Source organism: Pantherophis guttatus, chromosome 5 (assembly GCF_059756535.1).
Source record: "Pantherophis guttatus breed Tessera chromosome 5, ASM5975653v1, whole genome shotgun sequence".
Classification (NCBI taxonomy): domain Eukaryota; kingdom Metazoa; phylum Chordata; class Lepidosauria; order Squamata; family Colubridae; genus Pantherophis; species Pantherophis guttatus.
Window position 1 is genome coordinate 15,411,855 of NC_142067.1, and position 26,042 is coordinate 15,437,896.

The 26,042-nt window shown below is 39.9% G+C and overlaps 1 protein-coding gene and 1 long non-coding RNA gene across 8 annotated transcripts in view; one reads left to right on the forward strand and one right to left on the reverse strand.

Moving 5' to 3' along the window:
- CNTN5 (contactin 5) overlaps nucleotides 1–26,042 on the forward strand; it is an 827,378-nt gene that overhangs the window by 49,769 nt on the left and 751,567 nt on the right. The window lies entirely within an intron of this gene.
- The window catches only part of LOC132710303 (uncharacterized), a 32,135-nt gene continuing 8,849 nt past the window's right edge, over nucleotides 2,757–26,042 (reverse strand). The window contains exons 2-3 of the long non-coding RNA XR_009621009.2: nucleotides 3,692–3,754; nucleotides 2,757–3,320 (exon numbers count right to left, since the gene is read on the reverse strand). This is a non-coding gene — a long non-coding RNA (uncharacterized LOC132710303). The remainder of the gene's footprint in view (nucleotides 3,321–3,691; nucleotides 3,755–26,042) is intronic.

Below are 26,042 nucleotides of genomic sequence, written 5' to 3' on the forward strand. Positions count from 1 at the left end.
TATGTTGTATTATTCAAGACTTGTTAGTAAGACAAAGACATATTCAGCCATGCATGATTATTTTCATAAGTAACTGATAACAACTATTAAATTCAGTTTATGATATGATGTTTCCACACTTGCTTATGTTCTCCACAACTTGAGATTTAATGAATGTATAAGAAATGATGATAGATAGATAGATACCATATTTTTTGAAGTATAAGATGCACCAGAGTATAAAACGCAGTTTAGTTTTTGGGGAGGAAAATAGGGGGAGGGGAAATCTGCCTACCAGGTATTCATCTGGCTAGCGTCCTTAGTCTGGTCAGCTTCAGCACATTAGTTTGCTGGTTTTTTTATCCCCTGCTTGGGGATAAAAAACAGCTTCTAAGGCACAGCTGAGAGGAAGCAGCAATGAGAAAAGCAGGCAAAACATGGGGGAGATCGCTTCACTCAGCTAGTGCCTAGTTAGGGCTGAAAAAAAGCGTCTAAAGAACAGCTGAGAGTTGGAGCAAAGGATGGAGATGCTTCACTTGCTAGCGGTGCATTAAAGCACAGCGGAGAGTAGAGGGAGCAGGCAAAGCTAGGAAGATCACTCGCTAGTGCCTCATTAGCGCCTCGTTAGGGCTGAAAAAAAGCTTCAAAAAAGCTACATTTGGAATATAAGACGCACCCAAATTTTCAGCCTCTTTTAGGGGGGAAAAAGGTGCATCTTATACTCTGAAAAATACGGTAGATAGATAGATAGATAGATAGATAGATAGATAGATAGATAGATAGATAGATAGATAGATAGATAGAGATGGTGTGTGGCTGTGGGTATGTAGTACTTTTTATACATTCATTCAGTCTCAAGTTGAATATATCACTTTTGCTTGCTTCTTCAATATCTTTGTTTTCAGCATTATTCACAATATGTTTTTCTGATATTTTCTCACTTTTGAAGGATCCTTATATAACATACACCTCTACATTATTAAGTGAAAAGGCTTGCTTCAATTTTTTTCATGCTATTCCAAAGGAAGCATAACATCATATGGAAGTTCGACATTGCTAGTTCAGGACCCAGATTGTTGGGGGCAATAAGCTGACTCTGTAAACTGCTTAGAGAGAGCTGTAAAGCCCTGTGAAGTGGCACATAAGTCTATATGCTATTGCTATTGCTTGTTGCCTATATCCGTAGAAGTGCATATGTCCATATCATTCCATTTATAGAAGCAGTTTGATTTAGATTGCATCATTATAAATTTAGTAAGTACCGTGTTTTTCGGAGTATAAGACACTCCCAACTATAAGACACACCTACCTTTTTTGGTGAGGAAAACAAGAAAAAGAAATCTGCCTCTGCCTCCCAGCAATTTTACCTCATTGCAGCAAACAGCAAATAGCCTGCTTTACTTTCATTTTCGTTTTCAGCATAGCTTGATTAGCACAAGAAAAAAATCTGCTCCCAGCAATTTACTTCCTTGCAGTAAGCAGCAGAGGCCTGCGCAAAAAGTTGAGAGCAAAACAGCTGAGAGTCAGGAGGCCGATGCAATCAACTTGTGCTAATTAGGCTGTGCTGAAGCTGAAACAAGCTGTTTCTTCTTGCTGCTTGCTGCAAGGAGGTAAATTACTGCGAGGCAGAGGCCAAAGGGTGGGGGTCAGTGGGTGGGCAAGGCTACATTCAGTGTATAAGACACACCTAAATTTTCACTCCATTTTAGGGGGGGGAAAGGTGCGTCTTACACTCCGAAAAATACACTATATCTAATGTACATTATTTAAATGACATTCATACATACAGTATTTTGTTGGATGTGGCTCTAGATCTGGACTGGTAAAGTGATACAGAAAACTCTTAACTCCTTGTTGCTGTTAGTGCTATCTGAATTTTTGCAGACCAGATGTGATAGCTCTGTATACAATAGACATGGGGTGTCAAACTCAAGGCCCGCGGGCCAGATCCAGTCCATGGGGTGCTTAGATCTGGACCGTATGGCTGCCCTGGAAACAACAAAGGACTGGCCCATGGTGCTTCTGCAAGCAAAAACAACACTTGGGAGGACAACATGCAGCCTTTCTGAGCTCTGTTTTCACTGGCAGAGGGTTGCAGGAAGCTGTCACAGCCAAAAATGGATCTCGGGAGCCCCTTTTCGCTGGTAGACCTCTTGGGCTGCCACAGGCACCCCGACACAAGTGACGTTGAGCTGGCCATGGCCATCCTGGCCAAGGCCACTCTGGTCCCTCAAGGTCAAACACAACCCTGATGCCAGTAGTAAAATCCAAATATTTTTACTACTGGTTCTGTGGGCATGGCTTGGTGGGCGTGGTGTGGCTTGGTGGGCATGGCTTGGTGGGCATGGCAGGGGAAGGATATTGCAAAATCTCCATTCCCAACCCACTCTAGGGCAAGGATACTGCAAAATCCCCGTTCCCTCCCCACTCTGGGGCCAGCCAGAGGTGGTATTTGCCGATTCTCCAAACTACTCAAAATTCCGCTACTGGTTCTCTGAACTGCTCAAAATTTCCACTACAGATTCTCCAGAACCTGTCAGAACCTGCTGGATTTCACCTGCCTGATGCGGCCCTCAATGAAATCGAGTTTGAGACCCCTGCAATAGATTATTATAATAAGATACCAGACAGATTATTCTTTCCTGGACTAAAATATCTGTGAATGACTTTTTAGTAATAGGAGCTTAAGTTGGTTGGGGGTGGGTGAAACCCCATTTGATACATTATGAGAAACCAGACAGAGTATTTTCCACACATTTATTGTGAATTTTGTCCATGATAAATAAAAAAGGATTCTTAGGAAAAAGACTGGAGAACATTCTCTTTGCTTTTTAAAATCAAAATGTAGCTCTTTTACTAGAACAATCTAAAGCTTGTTGGGCATCGATTTTTATTTAGTGGTATGTGTAAGCTAACACAACAATACTTTAAAAAGTTGACATAGTTTAAAGAACACAGTTTTAACTTTAACCTATTGGTTTTAAATAACAGAAAGGGAAGCATATAATCCACAGTGCCCTTTTTCAAAGTGTGGTCAAAGCAGATCTTCTGTTTGATGCCTTTCCAAGCCAGATCAAGTTAAAGATAAACAATCATAAAAGGGTTCAATAAAACCCTTGAAGCTGCTTGTTAAACCTATAATCATAACAGATCCAGCAAGTTTCTCTTTGCAATTCTCATCAATAAGCTAAAGTATCCATCACGATGATCTTGCCTGGATTTTGAAGATAAGAAGGTCAGGCAAGATGTCCTTGGATAAGAGACAACCAGAGAAGCCCATCCCAGAAGAAAGCAATGACAAAGCACCTCTATTCTACCGCCAGGAAAATGCTTGGAAATACCTGTGAAAATAACAGAAACATGAAGGAGAATTTAACTTTCATTTTATTTATAATTGTGCATATATTATTTGGATAAAATATGATGTTATTTTATATTATTCAGGGGTCTGGAGGCTAAAACATATAAAGAACAGTTGCTGGAATTGGTTATGTCTGATTTAATGAAAAGAAGGACTAGGGGAGACATGATCACAGTGTTCCAATATCTCAGGGGCTGCCACAAAGAAGAGGGAGTCAAGTCAACCTATTCTCCAAAGCACCTGAAGGTAGGACAAGAAGCAATGGATGGAAACTAATCAAGGAGAAAATCAACCAAGAACTACGGAGAAATTTTCTGATAGTGAGAACAATTAATCAGTGGAACAACTTACCTCCAGAAGTTGTGAATGCTCCAACACTGGAAGTTTGTCAGAAGAGATTAGACAACCATTTGTCTGAAATACAAATACCGGGTTTCCTGCCTGAGCAGGGAGTTGGATTAGAAGACCTCCAAGATCCCTTCCAACTCTGTTATTCTGTTATTATCTTGAAGATACAAGCTACCTGAATTGCAATTAAATGAAACAGCAATTTAACTGGAAACAAACAAATAGGTAATGATAAACGACCATAACATTACTAGACACCCAAAGGATTATTGAACATACATCAGGGATGTGAACCCCCAAGGAATTCTGAGAATCTCTACAGACTTTCAGCTATACAATGGATTCCCCCCCCCCAAAAAAAACCTTTCTAGCAAAAAGGGTGCCCAATTTTCAAAGTGATGAAAAGGAGAAGGAATTATTATTCATAGCTTGATAAATAGTTATAAATTTTCTTACTAATCTCTGAGATAGCCATTTTCTTTTCAGTGTCTTTATTAAGAATCCCTATCAAAAATTTGCCCTCTAAACAGCTTTCTTACACTGAATTTATATTTTCAATGAGTTATATACTATAACACCTACTTCTATTCTTACTATGATCCAGAAGATGTAGAATTTATTCATTTTTCTCTCATGCCCAGCAATTTATATTTATTTCTTCTGAATGCTCAACTTGCATTTTTATGGCTTATTCATGCAACTAATAGATAGATTCTTTGCCTTTCAAGATATATTCCTGTCCCCACACATAAATTTACACTCTTGGTTGGAAAACTGATAGGTTTATGTCTCCATGTCTGCTTCTTTTTGAATAGCCACTCTTACATATTGACAAAATAAGGAGGACATATGCCATAGGAAGAAGTTCTGAGAGAGAAAAAAATTGCGTAAAGAATACATTTATAAATAACATATTAAAAATAACATATAGAACTATTTTATTCTGTATCTTCTTCTTGTGCCATATCCGTCATTGGATATTGGGGATCATGTTGGCGATCCTATTTTTCTCAACAGCCGCACGAAAAAGTGCTGCTGAGTTTTGTCCAAACCAGTCCCTTAGATTTTGAAGCCATGATGTTCTTCTTCAGCCTCGACCTCATTTGCCTTCAGTCTTTCCCTAGAGGATTAAGGGAAGTAGGGCATCTCAGATTCCACATTCCAATTCATATTTTTGGGTTTATCACAGAGGTGGTATTCAGAAGGTTCTGACTAGTTCTGGAGAACAGGTAGTGGAAATTTTGAATAGTTCGGAAAACCAGTAAATATCGCCTCTGACTGGCCCCATCCCCATCTATTTTCTGCCTCCCAAGTCCCAGCTGATTGGGAGGAAATAGGGATTTTGCAGTAACCTTCATCTGGAGTGGGGAGGGAATGGAGATTTTAGAGTATCCTTCCCCTGCCACGCCCACCAAGCCACGCCCACCAAGCCATGCCATGCCCACCAAGCTATGCCCACAGAACCGGTAGTAAAAAAATTTGAATCCCACCACTGGTTTATCATGCTTCTAGAGGACTGGGAGATTCTTAGCACCATGCCCCATTTAAAGGTCACTGTACTTGGGACCATTGTTAGGTTTTGCTGCCATTAACATGATTTTCCTGGGAAATATACAGTGTAGTAGTCTTCCTTTGCTTTCTACACCGCTGTGCACAAGCTGTTCGTGGCTGCCACCACACCATGTGCTGTATTTCTGAAGCCATTCTGATGAATGTGGTCTCCGCCTTCAGTTGATACTGGTGAGTCAGCTGCCATTCACCAGGCCTGTTGGTCCATGGGAGGTATTTGATTCCCTCTAATCCTCCATTACAGCATAAAAGCCATACTGGGTAGGGGAGTCCCCAATCTGCCACCTGGGGACGTGCTCTGTGGGGGCTCCCTCTAAGAGTTATTCATTTGGTAATATCTGGCAAGGTGAGTTTGTTCCAGATCTTATTCTTGTGGGACCTTATAGATGGACCTTCTCTGGATCAGCATCTCCCAAACATCCATATGACTCAAAGCCTGTAGAAATTCCCATTCATCCAGGTCATGGTTGTCCCAAAGGTGCTTTTTCAGGAGGCAACTGGACTTTCTTGTTTTTTTCTTTTGAAAGAAAAAAAATTGCAGATTACAGGAATAGAGAGCACTACTTAGGTAACCCTGAGAACACAGATAAACCTGCAAGTGCTTCAATTACCCTCTAAAATAGGACCTAGTTATCTTTGAGACTGCCTGCTGCTACCGACGGCCTCCCATCGACCTGTGCGCTCCCACAGAGAGGGCCTCCTCGGGGTGCCATCAGCCAAACAATGTAGGCTGGTGACCCCCAGGGGGAGAGCCTTCTCTGTGGGGGCACCTACCCTCTGGAATCAGCTGCCCCCAGAGATAAGGAGAATCCAAGACTTCGGTGCCTTCCGCCGTGCCCTTCTTTTTCCAGCAAGCCGGGCTGGCCTAACACTTTTTAAAATGTTTTTAATTGCTTGTTATTGTTTTTAATCATGGGGCCAAATTTATATATATCTTTTTAATTGTATTTTAATGTTTGTAGTTTATGTTTTTACTTAGCTGTTCACCACCCTGAGTCCTCAGGGAGAAGGGCAGTATACAAATTTAAAAATAAATAAATAAATAAATAAATAAATAAATAAATAAATAAATAAATAAATAAATAAATAAATAAATAAATGCAAATTACTAGCTGTTTGCAAGGAATATAAATCCTTCCATTCCCCACTATCCTGTCGGAGCTAAAGAAGCTTCTTGGATGAGAAGTGAAACGTCTTCAAAGAAAAAACAAGAAAGTCCAGTTGCCTCCTGAAGAAAGCACTTTTGGGACAACTATGACCTGGATGACCGAGAATCTCTACAGGTTGTAAATTTATTTAAGTCTCATATTTACAGTATTTACTAGAAGAGAAGCTATCATTTACTGAACGTGGAAGAAAGTGAAATTAATTCAACAAGCCGGGCAGAAGGTTTGAATTATGATATCTGGGTTTGAACTGGATTGTGGTAGTGAATTAGGGCACCAACTATTTAACTTGTTGTTTTGCCTTTTCTTCTGACAAACAAAGCCATTCAAAGTTACAATGGCATTGAAAAAAGTGACTGAAACTGTTTTTAACAGCTTCATAAGAAGCAGATTCAATATGGTACTCTACAAATATGATATTTACCAAATTCAGTCAATATAGACAGGAAAATTAAAAGCACATGGGTGTGTTTTAATAAGATTATGGTAGAGGATCAGGGGTGAAATGCTCCCGGTTCGGACAGGATCACCCGATCTGGTAGCGATGACAGCAGGTGGTTCGGTAGCAAAAATCCCTGCCCACCCCCCATGCCCAGCTGAGCCACTCGATCATCAGAGGCTTTTTTTTTTTTTTTTACTTTTAAAAGCATTTTTTCTTCGGCCGAAAAAATGCTTTTAAAAGAAAACAAAAGTCTTTGATGATCAGGCAACTCAGCTGGGATCGTCAGAGCCTTTTAAAAGCATTTTCTTACAACCTCTTCGACCGAAGAGGTTGTAGAAAAAATGCTTTTAAAAGTTAAAAAAAAAAAGTTGGCCATGCCCACTCAGTCACATTACCCACCACCACCAAGCCACGCCCACAGAGCAGGTAGTAAAAAAATGTACATTTCACCACTGTAGAGGATCCTTTTTTTTTTTTCTAATCGTTTAACAAAATATGAGATTCGAGAAATCTGAGCGAGAGATTGAAAGTACAAGATTCATTCATTTCAGCAGTGAGAAAAATCTAAGATTCAGAGAGGGGTGCAATAAATTTCTTCATGTTTTATGAAGTTATTTCAGACTTTGGAATTGGCACAAGAAAAGAACCATCAATAGCTGTATCTGCCAATTTTCATTAAAAGAAGTAGTAATAGGAGCAGCCTGCTTCTAGCTAAGCTAAATTTGAATGGAGCATGTGTCATTTACATAAGTCATAAAAATGCTTTGATGGAATAACTGTACAAATGAATGAAGGATTAACTATATTTCAGATTTCTTGTCAAGTTCCAAGTTCAAAGATGCTTTAAAAAAAGGGGGGAACCACAAAAATTAAGGGATTGGATTATTTTCACTATGCGAAGAGCCAAAACATTTAAAATTTAATTGAACAGAGGGAAAAGGATAGCTAAAAGACAGGAACATTTAGGAATTTAGGATAAGATATGATAACTTTAATTGTCATTTTTTTTTACTGTGAGCACACTGGCCCGCATTAAAAATGAAATTATGTTGTCTACTCTCGAGACAAAGTATATATTTACCCAAACACATACATAACATACATATACACATGCTATAGGTAACATACATATACACATGCTATAGGTAAAGGTAAAGGTTCCCCTTGCATATATGTGCTAGTCGTTCCCAACTCTAGGGAGCGGTGCTCATCTCTGTTTCAAAGCCGAAAAGCCAGCGCTGTCTGAAGACGTCTAATGTGGCCGGCATGACTAAATGCCAAGGGCGCACAGAACGCTGTTACCTTCCCACCAAAGGTGGTCCCTGTTTTTCTACTTGCATTTTTGATGTGCTTTCGAACTGCTAGTTGGCAGAAGCTGGGACAAGTAATGGGAGCTCACCCCGTTACACGGCACTAGGGATTCGAACCGATGAACTGCCGACCTTTCGATTGACAATCTCAGCTACTGAGCCACCACATCTCTCCACATGCTATATACATACATAAATATATATATATCTGCGTGCACACACACACACACACACACACACACACACACACACACACACACACAGAGAGAATACATAGAGGAAAGAGAAGAGTTGACAAGGTTAATTCTATATGGAACAAAACTGTGACTGAATAATCTGGATGTTCTGCTTTGGATACCACGAAGCCCCCTCCCAGAAGGTAACAAGGAAAACATGTCATGAAAGACTTGTGGCGCAGCAGACTAAAGTGCTGTTAACTAGCACCAGCTGCCTGCAATTACTGCAAGTTCGAATCTCACCAGGCTCAAGGTTGACTCAGCCTTCCATCCTTTCAAGGTAGGTAAAATGAGGACCCAGATTGTGGGGGCAATAAGCTGACTTTGTATAAAAAAAGAACACCGCTTGGGGGGGGCGAAAGCCCTACTAAGCAGGTATATACAAAAGTATGAAGGCTATTGCTTAACGCATTGTAAGCTGCCCTGAGTCTCCGGAGAAGGGCGGCATATAAATTGAACCAATAAATAAATGAAGAAGATATGTAGCATCCTAGACAATCCTGCAAACTCTGCTCAAGCAGCACTTATATGCTATAATTCATTAGATTATGTAAATTATTGAGAAACAGAGAGAAATTCTCACTCAAGATACTAGATGGCCATTTGTTAACTAGCCTTTGTTATTGGTTAATGGAATTTGAAGACTTCTTCATACACTACAAACGTTGTACTCCAAAATACAATGGAGTAGCTGCATAGAGAAATTATAGTTGACCTGAATAAACAGCCTGACATTCATGTTTTTTTTTTCTTTCTTTAAAATAGCTAGAGTTCCAAGAAGAATTTTTGGTATAGTTGCCGGTAGTCCTCGACTTATGACCACAACCGAGCCCAAAATATCTTTTGCTAAGTGAGACAGTTGTCAAGTGAGTTCTGCCTCATCTTTCTTGCCACGTTAAGGGAATCACTGCAGTTCTTAAGTTAGTAACAGGGCTGTAAAGTGAATTTGGCTTCCCCGTTGACTTTGCTTGTCAGAAAGTTGCAAAAGGGGATCACGGGGCACGACAACCATCATAAATATAAGCCAGTTGCCAAGCATCTGAATTTTGATTGCATAAGTGTGAAAAATGGTCTTATGTCTCTTTGAACAGTCACGAAACCAAATTTGTACTGTAAATCGAGGACTACCTGTACAATACACAGAAATATAGATTATTTTCCCCTTGTCTTCCCAAACTGGCCCTTCTCCCTTTTATAGGTTGGAAACAGAGGTGGGTTTCAGCAGGTTCTGACCAGTTCTGGAGAACCAGTAGCAGAAATTTGGAGTAGTTCAGAGAACCAGTAGTAAAAATCCTGACTGGCCCCGCCCCCATCTATTCTCTGCCTCCCAATTCCCAACTGATCAGGAGGAAATGGGGATTTTGCAATAACCTTCCCCTGGAGTAGGGTGGGAATGGAGATTTACAGTATCCTTCCCCTGCCACACCCACCAAGCCATGCCCACCAAGCCACACCCACAGAACCGGTAGTAAAAAAATTTGAAACCTACCACTGGTTGGAAAGTTAAGGGGGAAAACCCAATTGATGACAGAGATTGGGTTAGGCTTGCCGTAGGGGTAGTATTTTGTCTTTGCAGAAGAAAAACATAGAGGTGGTTAGTTGCTGGGAGACTTGAAAAAACTATAAAATAAATCAAAAGGAGAAGAAATTAGCAATTTTTTATGTTTTGTCTCTAATTTGGTCAAATGAATGAAGAACGAAAACATGACTTTTAAGAGAAGGACTGTCAACTATATTAATAAATAGAAGGATATACAATAGAAAACAAATCTACTGGACAATGGAGGATTTCATTAATGTTTGGAGATTTCTGATGATGCTTCCATCAGGCTGACCTTATTCTTGCTTCCACCATAACTAAAGACTGATTTGGACTTTTAACTACCTGTCTGCCTGCAGAACAAAGCAAGAATTCCTTCGCTACTTGAATTCATTCCACCACTGTTAGGTGAAAACCAAGGCCTCCCAACATTAACCAAGTTTCGGGAGAGAGAACATGGATATTGATTTCTTCACAGGAAGAACAGTTTCTTTGCCAATTTCTGGAAGGCACAATTCCTTCTCAGTGAAGATAGTAACGTTGCTAGAGGAGTTTAATGGAAAGTAAGAAGAGAAACCAGGAAGGCTACGGGCTGCAGGGAATCTGTTTTTAGAATGAAAGGGAGGATTTTGGATCTTTGAGTCCAATCAAAACCAGCCCTTAGAAGTCAAATGGTATGACAAAGATGGAAAACTATACTGTATATCTCTCAGTTCATCCTAATGTGACTGGGGTGGTTGATTGCATGCTCAGAAATTTCTTATGAAGAGATTTGAATAAAAGAGATATCAACACTATGGAATATCAATTCAAGCTCCAAGTTTGCATACAATCAGGGTCATCAAAGGTGTGTGTGGAAATGTCATTATGCTGAACATAGCAATAGCAATAGCACTTAGATTTATATACCGCTTCACAGTGCTTTACAGCCCTCTCGAAGCAGTTTACAGAGTCAGCATATTGCCTCCAACAATCTGGGTCCTCATTTTACCCATCTTTGAAGGATGGAAGGCTGAATCAACCTTGAGCCTGATGAGATTTGAACTGCCAAATTGCAGTCAGCCAGTAGTCAGCAAGAGTAGCTTCCAGTACTGCATTCTAACCACTGTGCCACTACAGCTCCTCCACCTATAAAGGTGATCTCCTACTTAACTATGTTGTAATCCTGAGCACCTGTTTCCACATCTTTCCATTTCCCCCCCCCCAAAGGGAGAACAACTCCCTACAGGTGCTTATTTCTATCAAGGTCCCAATGAAATGTGTATTTATATATTGTTGTTCAGTTTGTTAAAATAAGTTTTAATTTTATGTCAGGTGCCCAGAGTCACTCTTGTGGGTAGCAGAAATGGCATTCAGCAGGTTCTGACCAGTTCTGGAGAACCGGTAGCAGAAATTTTGAGTAGTTCAGAGAACCGGTAGATACCACCTCTGACTGGCCCCGCCCCCATCTATTCTCTGCCTCCCGAGTCCCAGCTGATTGGGAGGAAATGGAGATTTTACAGTATCCTTCCCCTGCCACGCCCGCCATGCCACGCCCACCAAGCCATGCCACAGAACCTGTAGTAAAAAATTTTGAATCCCACCACTGGATGGGTAACTATAAGAACTGAGAGACTGGTTGATCAAAATAAATAAAATGTGAAATTGGAAGGAAGGAAGGCATGAGAGAAAAGAAAGGGGATGAGCAGGAGTACTTCTGAGGAACTTTAGGGAATGCTGTAGGAGAGTTAGAAAAAAAAAGAGGCAGATTTTTCTGTTTCATAAGAATAACACACATTGCTTACCACTATAATTCATTATTAGGAATTATTGAGTATGATGGTTCTAGTATAGTTAAGCATGAAGTAAATCTTTAATATACAAAGTTAATGCTGTTCTACACATTATGTAGAGAAAGTGTCTTACAGGTGACATATAAATTCATTTTAATAGACAATACAGTGATTCATGGCTTCTACTGTTTGAATGGGACGAAGATTTGTTAAATTTGTTTGTTTGTGGGTTGGTTTAGAAAATTTATATAGCTGCCCAACTCATTCATTGTGATTCTGGGTAGCTTATAAAGATAAAACTCCACTACAAAACAACAACAACAACAAAAACCCAGCCCTCTGGCATCAACAATCAGAACAGCCATGTGATGGGCTCCATATCACCTGGGGTCCCCACAGGCTAGTTAGCAGAACCACGTCTTCGGGGTTGTGTGAAAGAGTGTCAAAGTGAGGGTCAATCTTATCTCTAATAAAGAAGAACATTTGTAGCTCAGGGTTGACATGAGGGGTTCTTGGTGTTCTCTGAGCTTGCTTGTTTTCTTGCAAACATTTCATTACCCAAACTAGCACTCATGATGTAACCTAGTTTGGGTAATGAAACATCTGCAAGAAAACAAGTAAGCTCAGAGAACACCAAGGACCCCTCAATCTTATCTCGGTAGGGATGATGTTCCACAGGGAGGAAACCACCATGTAGAAGGTCCTTCTTTTTGGCCCCACTAGATGGACCTGCTCCCATGCTCTGGCAGGTCAGGTACAGTGGTGGGTTCCTCCCGGTTTGGCCCAGTTCTCCAGAGCCGGTAGCGGTGACGATATGACATCACCAAACCGGTTCTGCCCACCCCACCCCCTGCACCACCCCACCCCCCGCGCCCCCCACATTATTCTTACCTTTTATTTGGCCCCACCCCCAATCTATTGCTGCCTCTTGAGTCCCAGCTGATGGCTAGAGGGAAAAAACCTGTTTAAACTCTTGCCAGGGCTTCAAAGGGCCGCCCTACAGCTGATCAGTGTTAAAAGAAAACAAATGAGTAAACCAGTGCCTGCAAAAATACATGAGTAGATCAGTGCCTGAAAAAATAAATGGGTAGACCAGTGCCTGCAAAAATACATGAGTAGATCAATACCTGCAAAAATAAATGAGTAGATCAGTGCCTGAAAAAATAAATGGGTAGACCAGTGCCTGCCAAAATACATGGGTAGACCAGTGCCTGCAAAAATACATGAGTAGGCCAGTGCCTGCAAAAATACATGAGTAGATTAGTGCCTGCAAAAATAAATGGGTAGATCGGTACAGCTCTGCAAGCAGTTAAAAGCCTGGTAGACCAGTACCTCTGCTAAATCCTAAATAATTGTTACATAACCATCAAGCCACACCCACAAAATAAGCCATGCCCACAGAACCGGTAGTAAAAATTTTTAGAACCCACTCCTGGTCAGGTAGATATGACAAGGGAAAGAAGATCCTTCAAATAACCTGGTTCCAAGCCATGTAGAACTTTGAATGTGACAATCAGCATGTTGAATAAGACCTGGAAGCAAATTCACAGCCAATGCAGCTCCCACAAATGAGGTGGCACATGTGCAAATCTTGAGGACCACTGCTTTTTGAACCAATTGAAGTTTCTGCATATGTCTCAAGGGCAACCTTATGTAGTGAGCACTGCAATAGTCAAGACTGGAGGTGATTGGGGCATGGGGTAACTGTGAGCAAGGATTGTTGGTCCAGAAAAGGACATAACTGACACCCAGTTATGCAAAAGCCCCCCTGGCCTTGACTGCAATCTGCTTCTTGAGCAGGAGTTCTGAGTCCATGAGAACCCCCAGATTATGTACCAGTTCTGTCTGGGGCAGTGCATCTCCATCCAAGACCATAGATGGCAATTCTCCATGGACCAAAGAATGCCAAATCCAGAGTCATTCCATCTTGCCAGAGTTTGGTTTCATTCCTTTGCTCTCCTGCCAATCTGTTGCTCCCCTAACTTACTATCTCCAAAGCTGCCTCCAAAGCAGAACACTATGTGGCTATAAAATTTTGGGAGATGACATCCAGACACCTTAAAGTTACCAGGTTTGAAAAACATTGGGCTTCATCTATATAAGGAGTATCCCAGCCACTTCTTCTGCAACAATAGGGAGAACGGGCATGGGGTAGCAAGCCATCATAGTTTGCTAGTGAAAAACGGTGAAGGGCAACTATGCCTTGTTTATATTATTATTATTATTTATTGGTTAATCTTTAGTGAGATTCACAGCCTTTGAGGCTGGTTAATAGCTCAGCAGCTCGAGTCCTAACCAAGGACCTAGGAACTGTTAAGGTATCGTCGGAGGATGTAAGCTGTTCCGAGTAAGGTGGTTTTTTGTAGAATCAAAATGTTCAAGTCCGGCAAATTTAGAATTTCTAAATACTGGGGTAGCCCTTTGGGTATTGCTCCAAGCGCTCCAATTACAATCGGGACAACACACAATTCCTTTTTCCACAGTCGCTCAACTTCAATTTGCAAGTCCCGGTACTTTGTGATTTTTTCTTGCTGCTTATCTTCAATCCGTGCATCACCAGGTATTGCAATGTCAATGAACCACACTTTTTTCTTTTCAACTATTGTTATGTCAGGTGTGTTGTGGACCAAGTGCCTGTCAGTCTGAATCCTAAAGTCCCACAAGATCTTGAGTTTCTCATTCTCTAAAACTTTCTCAACCTGATGTTCCCAGTGGTTTTTGCTGTACTCAAATCCAAACTTCTGGCACAATTTCCAGTGAATGATCTTAGCAACACGGTCATGGTGTTTATTTTTATTTATTTTTATTATTTTTATTATTTTTATTATTATTATTATTATTATTATTATTATTATTATTATTATTATTATTATTATTATTCACATTTCTATGCCGCCCACTCTCTGAGGACTCTGGCAGTTTACACCAAAGACAGTATACTAAATAGCATATTGCCCCCAACAATCTGGGTCCTCATTTTACCCACCTCGGAAGGATGGAAGGCTGAGTCAACCTTGAGCCGGTGAGATTTGATCCGCTGATCTGCTGAACTAGCGTCAGCTGAAGTAGCTGCAGTACTGCACTCTAACCACTGCACCATCTCGGCTCTTGCACATCCCCTTTATGTCAGAGACGAAGGGATTCAGGGATACAGCAGGAACACACAGCTTGTTAAAACAGCTTCCTCAAAGGCAAGGCCTGCCCGATACATATTCAGTCTCAAAATTCAATAGAAATAGATGAGAACGGCATTCCCTCCAATTCAATAATGGCGGAGGGGGGGGGAACCCACCATTATCAGCTGCTTCCATTGGTTGCAGACTTATACTGAGTCAGCACTTCTCAGTCCAAATGAGAATTAATGGAGAAAACATGAAGGAGAAGGACTCTAATCTACACTGAAAAAAGTTCTCATTTGTATATGTTAAAAATGAGCCCTGCTAAAGCTTTTGTTTGCAGCAATCCTTCATCTGTTCCAGCCGTGTGCAAAAGCAGTCAGACATGCAGAAAAGTGCACAAAGAAAACGATGAACAACATTAGCAACCTAGAACTAAAGGAGAAAATTCCTGACAGTGAGAACAATTAATCAGTGGAACAACTTGCCTCCAGAAGTTGTCAATGCTCCAACACTGAAACTTTTAAAGAAGAGATTGGACAACCATTTGTCTGAAGTGTTATAAGGTTTTCTGCTTGAGCAAGCAGGATGTACTAGAAGACCTCCAACTTTATTATTCTGTTATTATGCCTACTGTTCCACTGATGAGCGCTAAGTTAATATGGGTTGAAATCAGGGGTGAAATGCTCCCGGTTTGGACCGGATCGCCCGATCCGGTAGCGATGGAGGCAGGTGGTTCGGAGAACCAGTAGCAAAAATCCCTGCCCCCACCCCCCATGCCCAGCTGAGCCGCACAATCATCAGAGGCTTTTTTTTTTACTTTTAAAAGCATTTTTTCTACAACCTCTTCAGCCGAAAAAATGATTTTAAAAGTAAAAAAAAAGCCTCTGATGATCGCGCGGCTCAGCTGGGATTGTAAAATGCTTTCAAAAGCCTCTGACGATCCCAGCTGAGTTGCCTGATCGACAGAGGCCTTTTTTCTTTTAAATGCCTCTGACGATCAGGCAACTCAGCTTGGATCGTCAGAGGCTTTTAAAAGAAAAAATGCCTCTGACGATCAGGCAACTCAGCTTGGATCATCAGAGGCATTTAAAAGAAACCTCTTCGCCAAAGAGGTTGTAGAAAAAATGCTTTAAAAAGTTTTTTTAAAAAAAAATTGGCCATGCCCACCCAGTCACATTATCCCCCCTCCACCAAGCCACACCCACAGAACCGGTAGTAACAAATTTTAGATTTCACCACTGGTTGAAATTTATGTCCTAAGCCTCCATGTGTAGTTAGCAAATGCTGAAGGCATAATTGTGTCTTTCCTGCCACTGGCTGAATATTTGTGGGATGGGATCAGTGGTGGGATTCAGCCAGTTCAAGCCAGTTTGGGCAAACCGCTAGCTAAATTGCTGGCTGGCTCTGCTCCTCCCTGCCATTTCCAGGAGTCCCCACGTGCCCCATTTTGACTACCAGGTTAGTGCAGGGAGGCTTCCTAGGCCCAAAATGGGATACGGGGGTAGGGGTGGGGGCACGTTCCTCCCCGCGGCCTATGTTTGCTCCCAGGAGGGGTGCAGGAAGCTGAGTGCTACCTGTCATATCCCCTGGCCATGCCCACCATGGCCATGCCCACCCAGCCGGTCATTAGGGCAAAGAACCAGTTGTTAAATTATTTGAATCCCACCACTGGATGGGATAGGTGGACTGTTGCTGAAACATGAACATATCTGGAAGACACCAATTATGAAAGACTGTTGTAAAACAGGTGGCCTAACCATATTATAATACAATAAATAATGAAATCCTGCATTGAATTTAAATTATGTGGGATTGAGAAATTTTAAAAGCTACTCCCCCTTCTTCCTCTTCCATTGGAAATTTTATAAGCACGCAGTTCTTCATTTGCCTGATATTTTACTTTATTTTACTTCGGACTAAATGTCATCATTTATTATTTTCATTTCTTTCTCTTTTCTGGGGAGCCTTAACTGAATTGTTCCTGCCTTAAAAGATTGGTTTCAGATCCCGGCAAGTGGATTTTTTTTTTTTTATGAGTATTGATGAATTATTCCAGCATCTGTTTACTATCTGAAAGGCTGCTGCTATCATCTAACAGCCAGACATTCTGACTCCACTCACCCCAAAGCATTACCGAATTGCTTTGCCTTCACAATCAATGCTGCTTGATACACAAATGTACATGTGCGCGAACACGCAGATTCACAAATGCATTGTGAATCTAATAAGTTTTAATTAAGTTCCGTAGCACTGAAGTGGAGTATTAGGAAGCAGGTGTTCCAGTGTTAATTAAACAGTGTGCTTTTTCTGCAAAGCCTTTGCACAGATACCATGTCAAACCTTAGGGGGTAAAGAGCAGAGGTGGGTTTCAGCAGGTTCTGACCAGTTCTGGAGAACCGGTAGCGGAACTTTTGAGTAGTTCAGAGAACTGGTAGTAAAAATTCTGGCTGGCCCCACCCTCATCTATTCTCTGCCTCCCAAGTCCCAGCTGATTGGGGGGAAATGGGGATTTTGCAGTAACCTTCCCCTGGATTGGGGAGGGAATGGAGATTTTACAGTATCTGTTGCAATATTTTCAGGATCAGACTCAATAAAGATAATAGGAGTTAGAGCTTTAAATATATTTCTTTTTAATTATGATAGGCATTCTATATTCACTGAATATTCAAGGTAGAAGCGACGAGAATGGTGAGGGTGGCTCCTTATATATACAAGGGGTGGAGCTAGGAATGGGAGTGGTAAGTTATGAATACATTAAAGTCCAAAGAATAAGTTAACCTCTGATGTTCCATATATACATTATTTACACATTGGAGAATAAGGCATTTACATCTGACAAATCCCCCTCTAAATGCCGGTTCGTTACACAACACCAATTACATTCTGATTCAGGACAATATAATACATATAATTTAGAAGTTAAATATTTGTGTTGTTTAGAAGGTAAGGGTTTTGTTAATATGTCAGCTAATTGTTCAGAAGTATCGCAATGTATTGCTTTAATGAATCCGTCTTGAGACAGTTGTCTCACATGCTTAAACTTTATATCAATATGCCTGGACCTTTGTCCAATTGCATCGGATCTGGATATTTCAATGGCCGCTTTATTGTCTTCATGCATAATAAATGGTAAAGTGGGTTTCTTCCAAACATCAGTGATCAGATCATTGAACCATACAAGGTTATTTGCAGCCTTGGACAAACAAACATATTCCGCTTCTGTAGTAGAAGTGGCTACTAGTTCTTGTTTACCAGTATACCAGTAAACTGGACAATCATTCAATAGAAAAACATAACCAGAAGTACTCTTTCTGCATGATGTATCACCAGCCCAATCTGCATCAGCATAACAAGTAATTTTTGGTTCTCTGTCATTATTGGGTTCCAACATTAAACAAAAATCTAATGTACCCTTCAGATATCTTAGAATTCTTTTGACAGCTTCCCAATGATACAAGGTTGGTTTACTAACATATCTTGACAATAGATTGAGAGGTAATGCAATATCTGGCCTAGTCCAATTAGATATATAAAGGAGTGAACCTATAACTGATCTGTAAAATGTGTTGTCTTTAAACTCAGGGGAAGATTCATCAGTGTTTCTAAGAAAATCAGTTTGCATAGGGGTGTCACAGGTTTTGGCATTATTTAAGTTACATTTGTTTAGGAGTTCGATGATTTTATCTTTCTGTGTAAGTTTGAATCCCCTTTTAGTTTTGTTAATTTGCACACCAAGGTATTTATTCACTTTACCCAGAGATTTCAGTGAGAAGTGTTCATTTAACTTATTTACAAAGATTTCCCTGCTCTCTTTATGCTTTCCAATGTATAAAATATCGTCCACGTAAATTAATACAAATTCAATATGATCATTACTCTTTTTTACAAAGAAACAGTTATCAGCAGTGGTGGCGTTGAAATCCATGGTCTTAAGTACTTTTACCAAGCAATCGTACCATCTTTTGCCGGATTGCTTTAATCCGTACAGACTCTTATTTAATAACCAAATTTCGTTCTTATTAGTGTATTGACTGTGTGGTGCTCTTACATATATTTCCTTATCTAATTTTGCATGTAAGTATGCGGTCTGTATGTCATATTGGAATACGTCCAGATTGAGTGCAGATGCTACTACAAGGGCTGTTTTGACACTCTCTGTTCTCACTGTGGGTGAATATGTATCAGTATAGTCTTCTGGATATTTTTGTGCATAGCCTTGTGCAACTAGTCTAGCCTTGTATAAGGTATTGCCTCCTTCTAAGTTCTTAATTTTATAAATCCACCTGGTACCTATAATTGTTTTATCCTTAGGTGCGATCGCAGGTGTGAATACATTTAATCCTTGTAAACTTTCCATCTCTTTTTCCATAGCTAGTTCCCATTTTTCTCTTTCTTCATGTGGAAGTTTCAATACTTCTTCATATGTGTTAGGTGTTATTTGTTCTCCATTCATATGCATTATGTAATCTTTGTATTTATTTGGTATTTGGTTTCTATTGTTTCTAATAGTTCTTTCAGGCTTGCTATGGTTATCATGCAAATATCTAGCTTCCTTTTTTGTTAATGTGTCTGTCTTTATTTTATGCTGACTATTAGTCCAAGTTTTGGTTTTGTTCTTACTTTTGTTAATATTTTGATTTTCTGTTGTTCCTTCCTCGCAAGATATCGTATCTTTACATTTATTAGGAAATATTTCATTAAGGTGCAATTTTGACCAATTGGCCTGTTCATGGAACACAGCTGTTCTGGATACTATAAATTTGTTATTACTATCAATAAATCTGTACCCTTTGGTTCCAGTTTCGTATCCCATGAATCTTAATCTCCTGGATACGTTTTCTCCCTTTCTCCTCAATTGTTTAGGTATGTGTACGTCTGCAGTGACTCCAAATATGTGCATGTGTGATAATTTGGGTTTTCTATTGTACATCACCTCATATGGTGTCTTATTCACAATACTGGACCAGGTTCTATTTTGAGTGTAATTCGAATAATGTAATGCCTCTGACCAAAATTGTTTGCCTAAACCAGCATCCTCTAATGTGCACCTAATCATGGTTTGTAGTGTGGAATTTTTCCTCTCTGCAACTCCATTTTGAAATGCAGAAAAAGGATTGGACGTGAAATGTAACATTCCTCTATCCTTTAACCATTGGGAGAATTCTTTAGACATGAATTCACATCCCCTATCTGTCATAATTTGCTTTATTCTGATATTATGTTGTGTTTCTATACGTTTGTAGAATTCCTTAAATTTCTGAAATGTTTCATCCTTGTGCTTTAATGTGTAAACAAAACCATATCGGCTGTAGTCATCCACTATTGTTAGGAAGTAACGTTTTCTATAGGTAATTGAGGGACTTAATGGACCAACTAAGTCCATATGTACCAAATCAAAAATATTGTTAGTTGATCTGTTAGATTTTTTTGGTCTGGGACTGGTTTTTAGTTTGGTGGATTTACATACTGAGCATTCCAAATAATTTTCACAATTTTTTATTTTGACACCTTCTGCGTGTTCAGTCATTTTTTGTACTACAGGAAAGCTTGCATGTCCTAACTTCCTGTGTAAGATGTGAGCACACTCATCATGAATTGGTTTACCTATTTTTGGTTTCTTTTCCTTGTATGTATTTTTGTGATCATGAGTTATTCTACACTCATCATTGTCACTGTTACTGACATCTTCATCATCTGCTTCAATACAATCTTCCATATTTGAATCAATGTTATGTAAACATCTTTCTTTAGTTATCAGATAGGGTAGACCTCCTTTTATCATTACAGTACCTACATTTGTTTTGTTCTTTTCTATAGTTGCTTTCCCCTTTGAGAAAACTATATTGATATCAGATTCTCTGCTTAATTTTATGGCACTTAGTATGTTGTGAGGTATTTCTGGGATTAATAATACCCCCTCTATTTTCCCTAGACCAGGCAAGGTCACATTTCCTTTGCCTAGTACTTGAACCTTTTCTTGATTAGCTACCTTTATCACAAACTTATCTTCTATAAATGAAGATAATATACTTTTGTTGTTGGTGGTGTGATTTGTTGCACCAGAATCAATAAGCCAATTGTTATTCTCATCCTGCTGTGTTCTGGTGCTGTCTTGTTTATTTAGCCCATTCAGTGACCCAGATTTCCTCTCTTTTGAATTTTCTCTACCCCCTCTACCTTCTTTGTAATTTGGTGGACTTCTATATTTGTGTCTATCTGTGGAAGATTGTCTGTAATTATATTTGCTCCTATATTCTGGTCTATGTCTCTCTCTTGAGACTTTGGGGCAGTCTCTTCTACTATGTTCCCTGGATCCACAATTGTAGCATCTAAAGGCCTCATTATGTTTATCTTGAAAGACTACTTTCCTAAAAGGTTTGTGGTCTGTTTGGTTACTGGATCGATTTTTTCTTGAATTGTCTTCTGCTATCAATTTGTTAGATAGACTTTCTATGGATAAAAATCCCAAATTAATGGTATCTAAGTGTGACATAAAGCTATCCCATGATGGATCAAGTGAATTGATAATAACACTTTTCATTGTTTGATCTGAAATCACTTCCCCCCTCAATTGTAGCTCAGCTCTTATTTTGTTTAGATTTATCAAATGCTCACTTATAGAAACCCCTGGTTTTACTCTAGAGGAAAAGAAATCCTTAGACATTCTTGTGGTTGTAGCTACGCTATCGCTGTGAAATAGATTAAACATGCATTGAATCATTTCTGATACAGTTAGGTTTGGTTTGATGCTATGATACATTGCAGGAGACACGCTAGATATTATTATGAAAAATGCTCTATGATGTAAACAATCTATTTTTAAAGTCCAAGGTCTTCTTGGAGGGCTAGTTATAAAGAATAGTAAATTTTCTTTCATGAAAATAACCTGAAGCTGTTGATACCACTCTTGTAAATTAATGCCATCAATTCTAAGTTTTGGGAAGTCACTGGGTAAGTTACCTACATTATTCTGTCCATTACTTACAACCTGGGGCAGTCCGTGATCTCTCAAGTGCAGGAAATTACAGAACGGCATTGGGATGCTTGCAATGAGTCTGCGCGGTTCTCTGGCCAGTTCAAGTCCTTCTGGGTCGTCTACGTAGTTTCGCACATGCGCGTTGCTCATTTCTTCTTTGGTGGCGTCGTGGAAGGTTCTCTCCCTTTCAGCTCTCTCGATCCGCTCCTCCTCAGATGAGTCGGTCTCTGGCTCGGTTTTTGGGGTTCTGGTGGTGGCGACGGTTCTTTTCTTCTTTTTGTGTGCGTTGGTATTCGATCTTGTCTGTGGTGTAGGGCGAAATCGGCATGGCTCTCTGGGCTCGGGCGTCGTCGCTTTCGAAGTCAGGATGGGAGCGTGCAGGTCTTGAGTCGCCGGTTTGATTTCTTGCTTCTTCGTAGATGTCTTGGTAATTTTCAGTCTTGGCCCAAAAGCAGCAAAAAGCGTTTTCATTGCTGATTTTACTTGAGATTTTGTTAAATCGTCTTCACTTTCTGATTTTGGATCATCTGAAGAGTTTGAGACTTCTTTCTCACTTTCTTCTTCTGATAGTGTTTTTCGCGCCAGAAATTTTGAACTGAGCGTTTTGATTGGCTCTGCTCCATTCTCTTTTGAAGTTCGTTGAAACCAAGATGGCTGCCATTCAAAATTTCGCGCGGGATCACATCTTTTCTTTTTAACAACTATTTTCTCAGTAGTCATCTCACTTACGGTTTTTTGATCTTTGGGTTTTTCTTTAATGACGTTTTTCTCTCTCGCTGCTCCGCTGTTCTTCAGCATCTCCTGGAGGTCCGCGATGAGACTTTCATCATTCTTTTGGCTTTTTAGTATCTTTAATATCTCTGACCTGAGTTTGTTATTTTCTATTTCGATTTCTTTCTGGTCATTATTTTCACTCATTAGTTCTTCTTCTTCAGTGGTGTATTCTTCGGATTCTCTCGAAATCGCATTGGTGGATTCGTTGATCATCTCTTGATCAGTTTCTATTTCTTTGCTGTAGGCCCTGGTGTTGGGCCTATCTTTCTTGGGCATTTTTAATTACTTATTGAGTCAATTAACCATCCTCTGCTACCAGCTTGTTGCAATATTTTCAGGATCAGACTCAATAAAGATAATAGGAGTTAGAGCTTTAAATATATTTCTTTTTAATTATGATAGGCATTCTATATTCACTGAATATTCAAGGTAGAAGCGACGAGAATGGTGAGGGTGGCTCCTTATATATACAAGGGGTGGAGCTAGGAATGGGAGTGGTAAGTTATGAATACATTAAAGTCCAAAGAATAAGTTAACCTCTGATGTTCCATATATACATTATTTACACATTGGAGAATAAGGCATTTACATCTGACAGTATCCTTCCCCCGCCATGCCCACCAAGCCACGCCCACCAAGCCTCACCCACAGAACTGGTAGTAAAAAATTTTGAAACCCACCACTGATGAGGAGGGTGCGAAGAACTGTTCAGGAGCTGGTGTTATTATGGCATTTCTCGCAAAGTCATTTCTACCAGTGATGGGTTGCCCCCAGTTCGGATTGATTCTATAGAACTGGTAGTAAAACCTGCAGGAGGCTCTGCCCACCAACCCCGACATCATCAGGAAGTGTGCGGTCCCATTGCAAACCGGTAGTAAAGGTAAGTAGAACCCACCCCGATTTTTACCTTCTCTAAAACAGTGAGAGTGGAAAAATGTAACACCATTTTTAGCTCAGGCAGGGGAAACGCTGCGGATTCTCGTTTTCTCTTGCCTGGTATCACACAGATATAAGAATGTTAAAAAGGAGTCCTGTTGGAGCTGAGCAACGGTCATGTAACGTGGTTATTTGTGGCCAAACAAATGCATGGGGAAACTGAGAAGCGGCATTGATTCATTCTCTGTGTGCATTTTCACACCGGCTAGCTCAAAATGAATTTACAGGGAATGAAATCAAAACAGATCAACATCTGAATGGCAACAACACATTCCAATGCACAGGCTAATCACAGCCACCTAATTATCATCCCGTCTAGGAAGATCAGTCCACAAATATTTATTCATTTATTGATCAAATTTAGATGCCGTGCAACTCACTGTCTAAGTGACTCTGGGTGAGCTGTGGTGGCGCAGTGGTTAGAATGCCGTATTGTAGGTTAACTCTGCTCACTGCCAGGAGTTTGATTCTGACTGGTTTCGAGGTTGTCTCAGGCTTCCATCCCTCTGAGGTTGCTAAAATGAGGACCCAGATTGTTGGGGTCAATATGCTGACTCTGTAAACCACTTAGTATAGTGGTTAGAGCTTAGAGCAGTGTATAAGTCTGCCATTGCTACAAACAAAAGCTATAAATATACAAATAAAAAGAAAATTCATGATGAATGCATTTATGATGACTGTGACCATGATTTATCACTTATATATTTTATGTACACTGAGAGCTTATGCACCAAAGACAAATTCCTTGTGTGTCCAATCACACTTGGCCAATAAAGAATTCTGTTCTGTTCCATTCCATTCTGTACCATTCCCTTCCCTTCCCTTCCCTTCCCTTCCCTTCCCTTCCCTTCCCTTCCATTCCATTCCATTCCATTCCATTCTATTCTATTCTATTCTATTCTATTCTATTCTATTCTATTCTATTCTATTCATTACTTAATAACAATTAAAATCAGAATTAAAAGCAAGTTAAAAGGTAAGTTAACATGAGGATGGAACTACCTCCAGGGTTGAATGCTGCTCTTTGATCCCCATACCAGCTGGAAGACCCAGGTCTTCAAACTCTTTTGGAAGGCTAAGAGAGTGAGGGCCAAACCTCATTTCAGGGGGCAAGATATTCCATAAAGGGAGGGCAATGGCCAAAAAAGCTCTCTTCCTAGACCTCACCAGTCAAAATTCTTCTGTAACATATTGTCCCTGCCTGACCAGATGGGATGAGTTGAAGAAATAGGGAGATCTATCCTCAAATGACCTGGTTCCAAGCCATAAAGGAGTTTAAAGGTGATAACCAACACCTTGAGTTGGGCTGATTCATTAAAGTAGGAGTAGAAACATTATAACAGAGGATAATTAGAACTGCAGAAAAAACAATTGCTACCAACATGCCTTCCATTGAGGACCTGTATACTGCACAAGTCAAAAAGAGGGCTGTGAAAATATTTACAGTCCCCTCATATCCTGGACATAAACTGTTTCAACTCCTACCCTCAAAATGACACTATAGGGCTCTGCACACCAGAACAACTAGACACAAGGACAGTTTTTTCCCGAATGCCATCACTCTGCTTAACAAATAATTCCCTCAACACTGTCAAACTATTTACTAAGTTTGCATTATTATTAATCTTCTCATCGTTCCCACCACCCATCTCCTCCCACTTATGACTGTAAGACCGTAAGTTTGTTGCTTGTATACTTACGATTTATATTGATATTGTTTCCTGATTGTTTCCTTATTTGAACCCTATGACTATCATTAAGTGTTGCACCTTATGATTCTTGATGAACGTGTTTTTTTCTTTTATGTACACTGAGAGCATATGCACCAAGACTTATTCCTTGTATGTCCAATCACACTTGGCTAATAAAAAATTCTATTCTATTCTATTCTATTCTATTCTATTCTATTCTATTCTATTCTATTCTATTCTATTCTATTCTATTCTATTCTATTCTATTCTATTCTATTCTTCCTTATATAAAACTTCTCACTACCAACCCCATAGGCAGTTTCATGAGATATCTTGGTCAATGGAATTCAAAGCTGCTGACAGGCCTAAAAGAGCAAGAATTCCCACTGTCTAAGTCTTGACATAAGCCTTTGACTGTTTTGCTGACTTGGCCCTGAATTTAAACTGGAAGTAGATGAAAAACTAACACTTTTTGTTTTGCAGAAAAGTTTTTTTAATATTTTGATTTTAAACAATGGAGTTTCTGCAAATATCACAACTTAGGCTTTTCGCTGGACATTTTGAAGGTTCATTTCTCATTCCTAATATCTCTTTCTTAGAAGAACCGGGGTGTGTGTGTGTGTGTTTAAAATAAATAAAAATAATGATATTGTAAAAAGCTGGAAAAATTTCTCACAGAAACTTTCTATTATTAATGTTCTTGAAAAAGTCCGCCATACTGACCTTCCCTTTCTACCAGAAAATAAAAGAGCTCTAAGCATTTAGAAGTTTCCCCATTTCCACTTATGTACCAAATTTGTTTTTCTACTTGAATCTTGGAGTA